Source organism: Dasypus novemcinctus, chromosome 14 (genome assembly GCF_030445035.2).
Source record: "Dasypus novemcinctus isolate mDasNov1 chromosome 14, mDasNov1.1.hap2, whole genome shotgun sequence".
Taxonomy (NCBI): Eukaryota; Metazoa; Chordata; class Mammalia; order Cingulata; family Dasypodidae; genus Dasypus; species Dasypus novemcinctus.
In genome coordinates, this window is record NC_080686.1 from 2,540,486 (window position 1) to 2,556,041 (window position 15,556).

The window sequence follows — 15,556 nt, forward strand, 5'->3', positions numbered from 1 at the left end:
ATGGGGCAGAAACAAGAGAAATTAAACACAGGGATTATATATCCTATGCCTCTGTATTTAGAAATTTTGATAATTTAAAAATGTCAAGGACCTAATTTGTTATTTTGGTGGAGAGCTCATAGGTGTCACATACATTATTCCAAAGGAAGAGATTATGAGCAGAGAAATAAAGAGGTAAGGTCATGATGGAAGTGTGTAATTGGTACATAACTGAACCAAAGTTGGCCCCTGCATTTGTACTGTGTGTTGTTCAGTTCTTCACAGACGCCCGAACAGTTTAGTCCCCATTAAACCCACCCCTATGTGAAATTCAAATCCTTACACATTCAATTGGTTTAAAAATAGCCCAAATAAGAGTTTCTTATCCATTTAGAGCTGATCTGTTTTGCATCCCCTACAAAACTGCTTCCACTATCTGCTAGTCATAGAAAATGTAAAGTCCTGTTATAAATTCTGTGTCTAGGAAATCTCTGATCCAGATACACCATACCATGCTGATTATCACACGTCACCTAGAATGTTAAGCCTCCACTCCCATTACCCTCTTCCCCTTCTGATGGTCCCTTGCAGCCTCTGGAAAGTCCAGTGTTGGGAAGAATTGCCCTTCCTGGCAGCCTTTTCAAGTGCCATCCAATAAATTCTCTGTGTTAGTGCCATCTGATGGTCAAATGTCTTAGTCAGCTCTGAAAAGCTCAAAGGTGAATGCATTATAGTCATGAATTGAGGATTATGATTAATCTACAATACAGAGGTGTGCATCTGAGGCCCAATTCAAAAAGAAAATAAGAACTCATAAAAAGTCCCTGTCAACTTTTCATAACATCTTCCCCTAAAAACACAGGCAGTAGAAAATTAGGAAATGGTGTATATTTGGCAAAGAGAATTTGGTAGAAGACACTGTAACAATTCAGGGCAAAGGCATTAAAGTGAAACAAAGCTAGTTTTTAATCCATTTAACCCCCATTTTATACCATGTGTAACTCTGGAAGAAGTGCATTTGTACAGTAACTTAAAGGACAATAGAAGAATGGGAACTAATTTATCATGCACATATTCTTGGGACCCAAAACTTTAACACCGGGTAGTGTATTCCACACACGCAGACCAAAACTGCACAAGGTGAGGACGATTATTGTCAAATCAAAGAAGTTGGGAAACATGTAACAATATGATGTTAGAAATAAAAGTTCAAATCCCCAAATGGAATTCCACATTGGTAAATGAAATTTCATTATGTAGATACACAATATTAAGAGAACAGAAGCTATCCCAAGAGAGCTGACCCAGCCAGCTTGGGGTAAGAAAGGGAGCAGCCATGACCTAGCGTCTCTTGAGTTTAGTGCTGGCATCTTTTGGGGCCCTGGTACCTCATCTGTGGAATTCCAGGCTTGCTCTTCTCAGTGGGGAAAATGCTGCTCCATCACCTCTGTTTTGTACCATAAGACACAGTGTGTGGGATTCAGAAGCCACCAGCAAGTGTCTCTTTTACACTCTTCTTGCTTTTCAGGCAGTTTTAAAACTAGGAGGAAACTGATATGGACATTAATATTAGGAGAACATTTCTTGAGTAGGAAAGGCCTGTTGATATTAAACTAAAAATTCAAGTCTTGGACCAAATTATCAAAAGTTAAGCAATATTGGTGATAGATTGAATTATGGTATTAAAAGAAAAAGTACCAGTGGGGCTGGGGAAGGAAAGCTGTTTTGGATGAAAATCCTACTTCTAGAGTGGGGGAACAGAGGGAACCCTAGGTCTCCAAGCAGGTGAATGCTAAGGTCATGCATAAAGTTACACATGAGTTGTGAGAACGTATCTGACAGGGGTAGTAGTTGCCATATTCTTCATTTGAATTTTCACTGTTCTGGTTTTGTCTTTTACTGTTGAACTGCTATGTTCAAAGGTCCTCAGAATGTTTGTGTGAGTGTGTTAGTGCAAACAGCTAAAGTCTCAGGCTCCAGAAGCACATCGGTTTAAAGAGTCATTACATTACTTTCTTCATGCATGACCCTCTGCAAGTTATCCAGGCTTCATTTTATCATCTTTTTAACTGAAGCCAAATTAGCTAATTTCAGAAGGTCATTGTGAACATTTCAAATATAAACATAGAGGTCCCACTATGATTTTAAAGGAGAGACATAATCTGGAGAGTCCATGAAATTTGGCTCTTTGGTTATTGTACATATTAAGTGAATATTCAGATTCCGATTTAAATTATTATTATTCTCTATAAATATTATTTGAAAAAGGTTCATTTCTTTGAAAGGATTATAGAGTATTCTCATTAATGATAATTCTACATCTAGGAACTTATGCTGTACTAGAATCCTTTAATTTTAGAAAGAATGATGTATCCACAAATTTTATTACCAAGCTATTTTAAAAAGAATGCAGTATGTTTGAATAAAGTAAGAGGAAAACATGTCCAAAATAGTGGATACTTGGGTTGTAGAGATATTAGTGCCCCAGGTGACTACAACACACAGAGGGGCAGTGTTTCCCAGTGGGGTGCCACATTAGCCATCGAACCTGGTAGTTCCTCTTCCCAACATGGCTCTCACTCTAAAGAGTGTAAACCATGACACTAATTCCATTCAGATACCCTAGACAGGAACTGCTGACAAAAGCAGGAGATCATTTATTAAGGAATCACAATTTACACAATCGTAAATTAAACTATTACTCTTAAGTAAAATTTTTGCTGATCTCCAGCATCTGTGTTTTCTTTTCAACCCTGGAAAAAAAAAATGTGGGTTATGAAATAAGCTAAAGAGTTCAGCTGATGAAGGGATCATTAAATCAACACAATTAGGAAGAAGAGATGAAAACATATTTGCAAACATAATCAGGTGATCTCTTTTACCAATGCCGTGGCTGTTGTTGCTCTATCACTTCGATGTGTTTCCCTTTGAGTGACCACCCCAGTTAGCCCTGCCCTGTTCATAACCAAAACTAGCAGGGCCTTTACCTCCATATAGTTTGGATGATAAGAGCAACCCTTAGCTTCTCTGAATGACCACCAATGCTTTTTCTCCAAATGGCCCCTGCCTCTTTTTCTCCATAAGGTTCCTTGACGTTTTGCACAGCAAGAGCAAATCCTTTATCTCCACATGGCTTGAATAATAAGAAGCTGCCTTTTCCACTTCTACTTTTCCTTCTCCATAGTTTGAAACTTCCAATTCCAAGTATCTATAGGAAAGTCCTGTCCCTCCCCTTTGGGTCGTAATAAAGGCAAGAGCCTGAGACCCACGTGTGCTTGTACACCCCCTGATCTCCTCCGTGGACCCTGACAGGAGTTTAAATTAGGTAAACCTTCATTCTTCCTAGTCTTGGCCAAAGCCACACCAACTCAGGTTTTGTTATGCATCTGGAGGAGCATATTATGTGCTCCTCTCATCATATGGTATCCGTGTGTGTTTTAAGGGGTTGGAGAACAAAAAGTCCTAGCATTTCTTTATTCAAATGAATAAATTATGAATTTATATTCATATTTGCATTTGCAGAACTGGGGGCAGAAGCTTCTGGCAAGGTCAATATGTAGAAAATTTCCTTAAGAATAAGAAAATACATCATTTATTAATTTTTTACATTTAATTTTTAAGAAAGGTAGTTAATACAAATACAGTTTTCAGAATTGAATAATTTAAAAGACTTCTAAGGAAAAAGAAAAGATATTCCTGTTTTTCCTTAGAATATAATTTATTTTTTGAGAGGACGTTTGAGACAAGAGCTGTGCCAAGTGCTTCATAGCCTTACAGGAAGCTGGCTCAGAGAGTGGGCTAAGCGATCTGTACAGGTGTGCACACGCGCGGGCAGGGAGCGCTTGGTGGGCGCAGGGAGTGCGCATGGGCGCGGCGCGACGCGGCCTCCCGCGGCCTGGGCGGAACCTGTCCCCACCCTGCACCCCCGCCGCGGCCGGAAGTGGTCGCGAGGTCGGGGGCAGTTGAGGCCCCGGTGCGGGCAGGCGGGCCGCGCTTGACTAGTTGGATACGGTGCCTGGAGGGGACAGTCTCAGCCCCCAGGCCGCCTCCGCCAGCCAGTAATGGAATCAGCCCGGTCCCGCTGCTGCCCGGATGGTCGCCCTTTGACCTTTGACCCGGCAGGTAATTGGAGGGATTCCGGCCGGCGGGAGGCGCGTTCTTTCTCTCTCCCGCGGCGGGTCGGCAGGATACTTGTCCTCGGGAGGGGAAGTGACGGCTAAGGTCGGTCATTCGTGGCTATCCCGGCAGGGCGAAGGCGGTGGCGGGAGCCCAGGGCGTTTCCTGAGGTCTCCTGGGTGCCGGGCTCCAGAGGTTGGATTAGGCTCCGAACCTCACCCCTGTGACCCCCACCCGGAGTCCGCGGGGAGAACGTCACAGAGGGGGACGGCCCCAATTGGTAGATCTGAGTGGCAGAAGTCCACAGGACCTGCGGGGTCAGGCGAGCCCACGACGGTGGAAGGAAAAGTGACCCACAGACAGGAGCAAGCCGCGAGTGCACACCGAGCCTCCGGTCCTCTGCACCAGGGACAGGGAGGTGAACAAGGGCTGGGCTTGGAGGGGGAGACCCCGGCCTGGACACAGTCAGGGTGTCCGCGGCCCAGAGAAGGGACGCGCACCCGGCCCAGTCCGGAAGTGATGTTCAGGGTTTTAGGACTGGAGGACCTGCTTTTGTTTTTCAGCCTAGTTTCCTGGTACCAGCCCTGTGTTTGGCAATGCTGAGGATCCAGTTGGGAAGCACAGTAGCTGTTGATCCTTGCTGATCTCCTGTATAAGACTGCAAGCCTTTTTGGCTAAATGCAGCTGACATTCACCTCCCTGTCTCTGCCACACTCTGCTCAGTCCTCCTGTCTCAGCCCCAGTAAACATATACAACAGATTCCTACCTGTCTTCGGTCACGTCCTGTCTCTTTTCCTCCTGGAAACCTTCCCTGATCTATCTGCCACGCTGGACTGAGCTGATGGATGAGAAGGGTTTAACACCATGCCTGGTAAATGTGCCAGCATGAGAGGCATTGCAGTGGGTTAATTAAGAGCACTGGAGTCAGAAATGTGTTCCAGTCCTAGTTCCACCACTTCTGAGTTTTGTGATCTTAAACTAGAGGCTAACCTCTCAATTTCCTCCTTGATAATGTGGATGATGATGATAGTGTATAGCTCAGTAGAAAGGCACTCGATGCTTTAACTTTAGAGCCAGAGCAGACTCAGGGAAGTATGCTCAAAGGTATGAAAAGGGCTCTGGAGCCAGGCTTTCTATTTTTGGTTTCATTCTTAGCTCTGTCACTTCCAACTCTGTGACCTTGGACATGCTTTTTCCCGTCCCAGACTCAGTCTCCTCTTCTATTAAGTGTACAGCATAATCCACAATTCACTGATAAAACAGTCCTTTGAGGCAGTCACATGTGCCAGGCCCTGTGTAGGGCACATAGACACAGACGGTGCTGGCACATGGTAGTGTGTGAGACCAGAAGAGGTGCCCGCCCCAGCTGGTGTGGCAGGGATGGTCATGTGACACACATCCCCTGGGCTTCCTGTGTGCTGGACACAGTGCTGGGAGATGGTGGGAAGCCCAACTGAGATAATCCCTTGCCTGTCCTAGAGTTGCTCAGGGACCTGTGAGGGAGATGCACAAGGGCATAGCAGGTGCAGAGGGTGCAGGGGATGCCAGAGGAGCTCAGAGGGAGGGATGTCTGGACAAGGAAGGCTGCCAGGTGAGGTTGCATGTCTTGAGCCTAGAGGGACAGGGATCAGCCAGAGGCCCCTTGACTAGGCGTATGGGAACATGATGCCCAGAGGCAGGATATGACAGAAGAAGTGGTCCAAGGCTAGCAGGAGCCTGCCTGGATGCCCTGGTGGTCTTTTTTCACTGGGCATGCAGCTCTCAGAGGTACCTGAAAGCACAGTCCACTGGCTACCCCAAGCCTCTCATTCATCCTCCTGTGTTTCCCAGGACCTCTTGCCTGCAGGAGCCTGTGTAGAGTCCTGTGGCTCCATGTTGGGATAAAGGGGCAAGGCCAGTGACACTTGCCGAGTGTCACGAACTCCAGCCCATGCCTGCCGCTCTGTGTCCTAAGTTCTCTGAGGCCCTGGAGCAGAGGTACCTCCCTGTTCTGGGACAATGGAGCAGAGGCCCTGAGACCAGGGCCCCACAGCAGACCTGGAACTTGTCTGTGCCTTCCAAGCTCATGTTCTTGTCCTTGGTGCCTCTAATGAGTTGCCTTTGGGCCAAGGCTGGCGTCTGGGGAGACAGAGGTTTTTCCAGAAGCCTCCTAGGTATTGGTGGTTGGGTTGAGGATTCTGGGCTCTCAGCCTTGGGGACACACTGTCACAAGGACTCCTACAGCTGGGCCTCTGGCTAGCTCAGGGGACTCCAGGACCCAACCCCCAGTATAGTAGGTGGAGCAGATGTGACTTCCAGAGTGTGGTGGCTACTGTGTTTTTTTATTATGTCTCTTAGCCCAGCTAGAACTGAAACTATGGTGATGTGCATATCTTACTCCCGAGACACCTGCAGGAAGTGTCTCAGGTGCTGCAGGCCCTCAGGTGGGCAGAGGCTGGTAGTACATAACCTCACTGGGCCAAGTGACAGCACCCATGAGACTTAAATTTTACTGGATCTTGAAGGACAGTTCAGGCAGATTATGCACTGGCCAGGCTGTAGCAGAGAAGAAATCTGTAACTGCCTGGATTTGTCTGACTAGAATCTGATGCCCTAGAACCCCATGGTTGTCAACTCAGAAGGCACAAAGAACTAGAATTCTTCCTCTTAACCCTATTAACTGAGGTTCTGCCCCACCCATCGGTTAATTGGGATGGCCAGGGCTACAGGGGGTGCTCTGGACATGCACCTGCTGACCTCTGAGAGTGCCAGTCTCTTCTGGCTCTTTCCAGCCCTATTGGGCAGTTCTGTCTGCAGCTTCTCCTTTTCCAAGAGGTGATTAGCTCCTTTATGTTGACAGACATCATCTCTGGACAGGCAGGTCTTAACAGTATTTTGGGTCCCACTAGACTTCCAAATATCCCCGTGTGCAGGGAAAGCCCATGGCTGCCACTCACATGCATGGTAGTTCACATTTGAGAAAAACTCAGGTTCCCTATGGTGATGGCAAGAGTACTTCAGAGTTATCCATTGTCCAAGCCCAGGCCAGTTCTCTGCTCAGACTTGGTGGCACATGGGCTCTGGGCTTGCGCACCCCCAGGGCACCTCTTCCAAGGTGGAAGCTTGGAGATCCATAGCTTCAGCCTCTGAACCAAGCCAAGACATCTGGCTGATCTAGGAAAAGGAGCAAATGATTCATTTGGGTATTGACTCTCGGTTTTGTAGTGTCCTGTCTAGTCTATGTAGACAGAAGCCAAATTCTGAAGAATACATGGAGACTGACACTTATTTGACTTGTAAATTGCTTCAGAGCCTGATAGGACTAAGGTGAAAATTGTATCATTCTGGATGCCTCTGTTGGAAGCCAGGATTGTGATAATTGAACCAGGCAGTGGCCTGGACAAAGGAAGGAGATCCATGGTGGGATGGGGGTGGAGCCCAGTTAGTGGCAGTTTCCAGTCACTATAGATAGTCTCTTTATGTGTCAGCCACTGGGTATTAAACTTTTTGTGCCTAATTCTCAAAAAAGCCTGCAGCTGGAGCTAACATCAGAAATATCAGACTGGGAAGTACATCTAAAAAGATTGCTTTTTCCACACAATTCAACCATGAATTCAGAATTTTGCCTAAAGACCTAATGAAAAATAAACAAAAATGTGGGATTGAGAAGTGATCTGGGACTCTTGAATGCAGAATTTTGTAATGAGTAGTATGCAAATATTTTAAAGGTTCCTTTCAATAGACTAGTACTTGTAAATACTTATGAAATAAAACTGTGACTGAAAATTCTATTATGTTGGAAACTTACTATTTTTATCTTTAAATATAATTATGAGGACTAGTTTTAAACAAAAAGTTTTAAACAAAAATGCACAACCAAAGATAATGTATCATTGTCGGAGTCGACGTACCCAAAGGGTATCGGGAATGAAAGACAGAGAGATTGAGATCAGGGGATCTGCGAGCATTGAAGCCTCAAGCTCATCAGACAAGTTTATTAATATCAGGGGCTTCTTTATATACTCCAAGCAATTGTGAGAACCAGCAACTATCCTAGCTAACTATTCCCATAACTTCATTAATGAAAACACAGTGCACAGTGGATAAGATAGTAACTAAAGCCCAAGATGTTCTATTATGTTACTGAAACAAGTATACTCATAAATCTTGTTGCCCAGGTTACTTGAGATATCAAGTCTGGGTTCTGCTGGAATGTTATGTTTCCCAGAGAGATTAGCTACCTGCACGTGTATCTCTAGGAACAGCATGACCCAGTGGTCAGAAAGTAAATTGCTACCATGGAAACAGCATGCCTTTGTTTCCCACATATCATAATTGTTATATAGTGTTAACCTGTATGTGAATAGCAACCATGAATTGAACATAAATAAACAACTAACTAGGGAATAATTTCTGATGGTGCATACATTTTTCTATTTAAAATGTCATTATCCATCTCATAACTTAGAATTAAAATTAGTTTAAATCTTAAAAGAAATACAGTCTGTCCTGGTAGGTCCTGGGGGACCTAGGGATTAAAGCCCCCCACAACCCTGAGTCAGGCAATGGATTATTCCCTACATTAAGAATGTGTTGAGGCGGCGGACTTGGCCCAGTGGTTAGGGTGTCCGTCTACCATATGGGAGGTCCACGGCTCAAACCCCGGGCCTCCTTGACCCATGTGGAGCTGGCCCATGCGCAGTGCTGATGTGCGTGAGGAGTGCCCTGCCACGCAGGGGTGTCCCCCGCGTAGGGGAGCCCCATGCGCAAGGAGTGCGCCCTGTAAGGAGAGCTCCCCAGCGCGAAAGAAAGTGCAGCCTGCCCAGGAATGGTGCCGCACACACGGAGAGCTGACACAACAAGATGAGAGCTGACACAACAAGATGACGCAACAAAAAGAGACAGATTCCCGTGTCGCTGACAACAGAAGCGGACAAAGACGACGCGACAAATAGACACAGAACAGACAACTGGGGTGGGGAAGAAGGGGAGAGAAATCTTTAAAAAAAAAAGTGTTGCAACCTTCTATCTCCTGGAGGGTGGCTAAGAAGGTGACAACAGGGGCGCCTGTTGATGGTGCGAACCCCAAGCGCAAGGAGTGCACCCCGTAAGAAGAGCCACCCAGCGCAAAAGAAAGTGCAGCCTGCCCAGGAATGGTGTCGCACACACGGAGAGCTGACACAAGATGACGCGACAAAAAGAAACAGATTCCCTGTGCCGCTGATAAGGATGAAAGCGGTCACAGAAGAACACACAGTGAATGGACACAGCAGATAACTGGGGGATGGGAGGGGAAAAAAATAAAAATAAGTCTTTTAAAAAAAAAAAAAAGGAATGTTGGAAACTATAATCACATGACCTGTGCAGAATATGGCTGTGGATTTTTCAGGCTTTGCCTGAAAGAAATCTCAGGCTTGCATTATCTCAGCCCCTCCAGCTGCACATTCTGGGGAAAAGAAACAATGTGGCAAGAGGAAGACAATTCTGGGCACATTCATTGGTGCTCTAGTAGGGAATTTCCTCATGGCTGGCACTGCCACTCCTGCTATAGTCACTTCTGTTCATGTTTGTGATGGCAGGAAGATCCTCAGCAGATGGGAGGAATGAAAAACCTCCAAGCACAAGAGAACTTTGGCTATGGTAGGAGTGACTTTGTGAGGTATGACATCCCCAGTTATTGCTGCATATGTCCATATATTGATCTTGGCATCCCCATTATGCTGGCATATGTCTTTGGGGTCATGCCCATTTCTCTCTGTCATGGAGAAGGCTATGGAGTTAGGACAAGCAAGGGAAAAGTGGTGAAAATTGAGTTTGATGATGATGGTCCTATAAGAGTGGCAGATGCCTAGCAAGTAGGCAAGAATCCCAGCATGGGGTAAGACAGACTGAAGGCCTGACTATTGTATTGTTCACCAGTGTAAGCCCTATAGTTGAACTCAGTGTCTTGCAACACTTATGGGGAAATAGCCTGCTTTGTAGGCCCCTCTGGACTTGCTGAGAGGGAGCATTCCGTCCATGGGCAAGTGAAAATGCAGCAGGTTAGAAGTCCAAGCTGATGTCAAAAAGAAAGTTTTCCCAAAGACACAGCCAGTCTTTCTGAAATTAGTAACAATACAAGAGCACATGATGACCAGCTCCAAAATCAGTTCCTACAAGCCAAAGGACAAGGGGTGCAACAATAGGGAAGTCCAAGTGGACAATGAAGCCAAACCAAAACACTATCAATGAAGGAATGGAAGTAGCAGGGAGGACTCCCACTATGTTCCTGCTCAGATGGCATAGATGAGGAGGAAGGTAGTGGTGATGGTGGCAGCAGTGAGGAGGACCCCTCCTGCAAACACTGAAGCCCTGGGCACAAAGACTGCCTGGCCAGCAAACCCTGGGACTTCAGCCTGGCCCAGCGTGAGAGCATCTGCAGTGACCTGGACAGCTCTTGTACACAGTCGATGTGCTAGGCATCTGCTCAGAGGAGTGTGGCGCCCCTGCTACCATCCTTCAGTCTTCCTCTCTACCCAGAGCCCAGGATGCACCCAGGCCAAGTGCCCTCCCTGCCCCAGCTGAGAGGCAGAGTGCCATGAAGCCGAAAGGTGCAGAGGTGAGAATTTGAAGTGGAATGAATGCTTCTGGTCTGAGAAGCACACTTATTGTAACTGCATCATCTGGAATCCTTTTTTTCTTTCTTTCTGAGGGTAAGGGGTGGATACTACATATTTAATTTTAAAAGTCTCTGGTCAGTTTTTCCTCAGGAAAATTCTGAGAAATCTGAAATATCTTAACAGACAAAATATGGAAACTTTGCCTTTAGTTCCACCTACTATTACCCACATTTTGGTTTTAATTTATTGGTTAATCTCATGGTGGCTATCGGTAAGGTTTGGTAGAGTGTACATAATGTATGTGTGTTTATTGTATATGTGTTTATTGTATGTATGCTAACATATTACTGAAACACATTTTAATAACGATTTCTGTCATAAATCTACTCATCTCATTTTTCTTGACTTGGATAGTCCTACTGAGCCAAGTGTTTGGTTCAACAGAATGTTATCTCTTTGAAAGTCTCTACAGCTGAGCTTGCCTACGTCTGGGAAAGAAAGGTTGTATTCTCAGACTACGGTGGAGCCATCTGTGAAGCCAAGACTCCTTCCAGCATGACAGGAAGCAATACTAGGCTTGGCTTTGAAGCATATAGTCAGACTGAAATATTATTAGCTGTGTCAGCTTGATAGAAAACCAAAACATTAAAATGGACTGTCTTTGCCCTCAAGAGGCAGCTGTGCAATTTTCCTTTTAATGATTTATTTAATTTCTCCTACATTGTTGCCACTTGTAGTCATGTACTTCAGAGGAGGGGAGGAGGTAGTGGTTTAGGGTAAATTTTTCCCCTTTCCCTCCCCTTTCCCCCTGCTGTGCTGTTTGGGGTTGTTTTTTTTTTTTTAGCTGTCTCTGTCCATTCACTGTGATCTTTTGTGTCTATTTCTCTTTGTCTTCTTTTGTTTTTCTCCTTTGGGATTTGATCCTGGGGGCCTCTGATGTGGAGAGAGGTTCCCTGTCAAATGCACCACCTCAGTTCCTGGTTTCTGTTGCACCTCATCTTGACTCTCCCCTTCATCTGTTTTCTGTTGTATCATCATCTTGCTGCATGACTCACTTGCATGGGCACTGACTCACCATGCAGGCACTTGGCTCTCCATGTGGGTACTGGCTTGCCACATGGGCATGCTTTTTCTTTTAAAAAAAGCCCCAGGGATGAAACCCAGGTCTTCTCATATTGGGCAGAAGCCCAATCACTTGAGCCACATCCACTTCCCTAGGGTAACTCTCAAGAGAAATCTCATTGTTACAGGGTTACCAATTGGGGAATAGAAGTATTTTTATTGGAGGGAGAAATGTATTAATACTGTATTAATACTGCATAATAATCAAGCAGAAACCTAGTTGTTTGCTGTGTTCTAAGGTACCATCTCCTTATTTCAGAAAGCTTTCTCAGTTTTCTCAGTTCTAAGAGTTTTCCTGGTTGCTTAACCTTCTCAAAACTTTCCTGAGTCTAGTTTTAAGTAAGAGAGACAAAGGAATCTGAGTGAAATTTAGCATGAAAGGAGAAATGACACATCATCAAAATCTCTGAACATATTTAATTATCTCTGATATTATAAATTTGTCAAGGCTGAGCTAAGTTAGTGTTACTTAGATTTTTTCCTCTGCCTAGAATGACATCCTTAGACATGAAAGGACATACATAGCATTGAAGGAAAATTTTTTTAACGTTTCATGAGACCTGATATATGATTTCAAATCTGGCAATAACTTTATGACTGTGTGAGTCTGTTACTCTCCCCTAATTCCCCCAACTTTCAGATTATATTTAAGCATTTCCATTGCCAACTTTCTTGACTACCTTAGCCCCGGGCCCAGAGGAAGAATTGATAACATCCTTTCCCTGAGGACCAGATACTTTCTGTTTCCTTCCACGATGCACCTGCTCTGTCTTCCTGGCCTGTGTCTACAGTGAGGATAATGTGTGTGACATCCACCAACTTGGAAGATGATGTATTAGCTGTTCGTGGACTTTGAGTCTCTGGAAGAAAGTGCCCTAGAGGTTTTCCTTGTGTGTAAAAATAAACCTGTTTGGAAAAAAAGAGGCAGATAGTCTGGAAGGTCTCTGAAATGCAAATTAACTCAAGTCTTGCAGGTCTCTTGAAGCCTCATCAAGGGAACATATAAGTTAGATAAAAACAAAAGATCTGCAAGAGTTTGCAGCCAAACCTGTATTCTTATCTAGGTTCCACTGGTTACTGTTGTAAGTTGTGGCAACTTACTCTCTGAATCTGTTTTCATTTAGCCAAAATGGGGATACTAATTTAATTGTGGGGTTGGAAAGATTAAGTGACATGATGCACTGAAATATATTTGGTAGAGGCCCATGTTTTCTCTTCCTGCAGGAATAAGAAGAAATAAGTTTAAGGGAGATTCTGGATGTCATTTAAGAAAAGAAGTCCAGATTTCAAGAACAGAGCATATGGAAAACTAAACTTATTCTAATACTTTGCAACAGTCCTGGTGTAGGGATCAGGTGTTAGCAGATGCAAGGTCCATTGGCACCACCTGGAGGACAAAATGAGTAGTGCATTGGAAGAGTTAGTTCTTGGCTTAGAAAAGGGGAAAATGAAATATCTCTTGCACACAGCGTTAGCTCACTCTGGAAATTCCTATTGTGTTTCAGGTATGGAATGCAGCCATGAGGAAAACACAATATTCTTCTCCCAATCAAACTTAAACTCTAGTGGGAAATTACAGTCAAATATATTATCTGGGTGGGGATAAGTGCACTCCAGAAAACCAAGGAAAGAGAATAGAGATGGTGCTACTCTAGATAGGTGGTATAGGCCTCTTTGATGAAGGTATATTTTATTGGAATCCTGAATGAAGTGAAGAAGCAAACCATGTGAATATCTAGGGAGAAATCATACCAGACAAGAGTAGACAAAGTTCAAGGGCACTTAAGTAGAGCCTACTTGGCCTGTTTTAAAACAAAGCAAAACAAAATGAAACAGCATGGAAGCCTGTATGGAAAAAAGTGGACTGAGGAAGAGAATGGTAGATTAGGTTGAAGAGGTGGTTGGGGGCAAGATTGTGCAGATAAGTAATACAACTCTGAAGACGGCGAAACTCTAAATTCTTCTAAGGCCAGCAAGTGTGGTAATCTTGGGAGCCACAGAGAAGGGAGCTTCCCAGCAACTTTCAAAGGGGCTGAGACTCAGGGGAGGAGGGAATGATGGATCACGAATCCTAGTAGGATAAGTTAATGGAAAAAATATTATGCCTGTGGTAAATGGATGCTCATCATTTTTAAAAAATGCCAAGTTGATTTTGCCACAAAATATAGAGAGATCTAGATGAGGACGAGGTGGAAAGTCATTACACATTTTCACCATGCCACACAACAACCAGGGCGTGCAAACACTCATTACTGCATTCATGTGGCACTGACCTTTGGTGACCCATTTCTAAGTTTTCCCTACAAATCTCCACTCTTTATCTGGATTAAATGGTGCTAATATAGAAAAACCTGAGGGAAAGAAACAGCTCCCCCGGAAGATTATGCATCTTGAAAGTTAAACCTTCACTAAGGCTGGCTAGGGAAAGAGCAAGAGCTGCATGCTGAGCTCTGACCCCTCTTCAGATGAGTTACTATTTCTTTCCTGCCCCATAAATTTATTATAAAGCTGAAGTCCATGAAATGCAAATAATTTGAGCTATGTAATTCAAGGCATCATCAAAGCATTTAAGGGTGGCTGTAGCATATCTGCTTCTGTTAGTTTATTTGCATAACTAGGGAGAGGGTCCATAGCATCCATGTGATCTTTAAGGAGAATATAACTCACAAATATATAGGAATAAATGGCCATATAGGATAAGTATCTTAAATGTAAGTGAACTTATTCTATCACACGTAAACATTAAATTAATTCACAAATATTTATTGAAATTCTCTAGTGTTCCAGACCTGGACTTTTTCTGGGAATTAAGTGGTAAAATATACAAAGTTCCCAGTTCAAAGAGTTTATATCTTAGTGGAAGTGTTAAAAAATAATTAGCAAAATAAAATGTGTGATATTCAATACTGATTCTGGGGAATTTGGGGGATTTTTTCTGCTCAGAGGCCCATAAAATTCTTGTAATAGCCTCAACACCAGTACCCATAGTACTGATAAAATTGAACTCTAATGCACCTGCCTCCCCAATTTGACCATGATGTATGCTCTTTTACCCATCTCGTACTACTATGTTCATGACATGCCTGAGCATATCCCAGTTACTTACTCAGCACCTGAGTGTATCTTCTTCACTTAAAATCCAACCATTCGATGGGAAAATGGACTACTTATTTCTTCACACCTGGCCCTATGGAGGCTGGGTTAAATTAGTAATATGTTGTGAGGACATTGTTTCTTATTCATCCCTGGTCACACTCTGTATCACAGAAATGGGGGTGGAGGGAAATAACAAAGCCATCAGAGTCATGAACATGCCTTTTTGGTCAAGATATTCTAGGACATGTCTCTATTTTTGAGAATATTCTTCAGGTTCATCCCAGAGGCAATAGCCCAAATTCTCCTAGATTTTCCCGCTTGAAATTAGAAATACTGGGAATAACACAATATCACGAGCAGAGAAATTTGCTGAAATTTAGAAGGCAGGATGTTTAGGAGACTGAGGAGTCACCCTGGTTTGTCTAGTTACCTACTATATATTCCAGCAGGGCAATGCAGGAGCCTCCAAACCATAACTGTCAACAGAAACAGAAGAGCTTGCTCCATTCTCCTGTCAGGAACAAGTGGTGCTCTGATCCCCTTGCTGTGATAGTATTTAAGAGACTGAGTGCGAGATGATCTTTCTTCCCTGCCCTGAAGAAGCAGGTGGTACCCCAGTTCCCTGCCAAGGGATGGTCAGGGGTCTGAGTGCAGAGGAGAGCCT

The 15,556-nt window shown here is 44.1% G+C and overlaps 1 long non-coding RNA gene and 1 pseudogene across 2 annotated transcripts; both read left to right on the forward strand.

Moving 5' to 3' along the window:
- The first annotated feature begins 4,109 nt into the window (after window positions 1–4,109).
- LOC131273232 (uncharacterized) lies at window positions 4,110–7,864 on the forward strand. 2 transcript variants are annotated; one of them, XR_011645603.1, is made up of 2 exons: window positions 4,110–4,200; window positions 4,659–7,864. It is a non-coding gene; the product is annotated as an uncharacterized lncRNA (long non-coding RNA). The 2 variants fall into 2 exon arrangements; XR_011645604.1 differs by having other exon boundaries at window positions 4,147–4,513.
- A 477-nt stretch (window positions 7,865–8,341) lies between these two features.
- On the forward strand, window positions 8,342–10,685 carry LOC101416156 (E3 ubiquitin-protein ligase RNF19B pseudogene; annotated as a pseudogene).
- Window positions 10,686–15,556: the final 4,871 nt, after the last annotated feature.